This window comes from Eucyclogobius newberryi, unplaced genomic scaffold, assembly GCF_026437365.1.
Source record: "Eucyclogobius newberryi isolate DKJ021-1_F unplaced genomic scaffold, fEucNew1.0.hap1 SCAF_17, whole genome shotgun sequence".
Lineage (NCBI taxonomy): Eukaryota > Metazoa > Chordata > Actinopteri > Gobiiformes > Gobiidae > Eucyclogobius > Eucyclogobius newberryi.
The window spans coordinates 31,814,402-31,815,258 of NW_027315801.1; positions in this window are offsets into that span (position 1 = coordinate 31,814,402).

Here is an 857-nt window from a genome sequence, read left to right on the forward strand (position 1 = left end):
CTCTCCCTCTCTCTCTCTCCCTCTCTCTCTCTCTCTCTCTCTCTCTCTCCCTCTCTCTCTCTCTCTCTCCCTCTCTCCCTCCCTCTCTCTCTCTCTCTCCATGTCCTCTCTCTCTCTCCCTCTCTCTCTCTCTCTCTCTCTCTCTCCCTCCCTCTCTCTCTCTCTCTCTCTCTCTCTCTCTCTCTCTCCATGTCCCTCTCTCGCCACCGCTGCCCCCGAGGTACGGCGGATGGACGCTCAGGCTTTACTGATTGGAGCTCCTGAAAGAGAGGAATAAAATGTTTGCCCTGGTCTGATGGACCAATGATTGATGGAGTCCAATCTTAAACGGCAAAGGGAGATCTGTGTTGATTTGTGAAAGAATGTGGCGTGTGCTTGAGTGATTGGTCGTCAGAGGGACCGATGCTTCAGATCGACAGCCTCACTTTTATCAGTTCACCCCAGGGGAGCTGTGGCTACAGATTAGAGCTGACCAATATTGACAAAAAATAAAATCTTGATGTTTTTATAGTGTTTTGATAATGATATTATGTAAATCCAGCAGAAATGTGTTAAAACATGTCTATAAATATGTTAGTTACGGTGTAATATACACATACCATAACCATAACATAACATAATAACATTTTTAAATTGTTATTTTACGGTCACATATATTGCTTACCTTCTATTACAGATTAGCACCACAAAGAGCGGAGTGAATGAATAATGCATTTTGGGTGAAAGGCGCTATATTATAGTAATTCATTTGACTATTTATTTCCTTAGTGTTCCATACTGGATTTGATAAAAATACAAAAATGCCCCACAATATATGCACATTATCAGGAACAAGAATATATGAATAAACCATATCT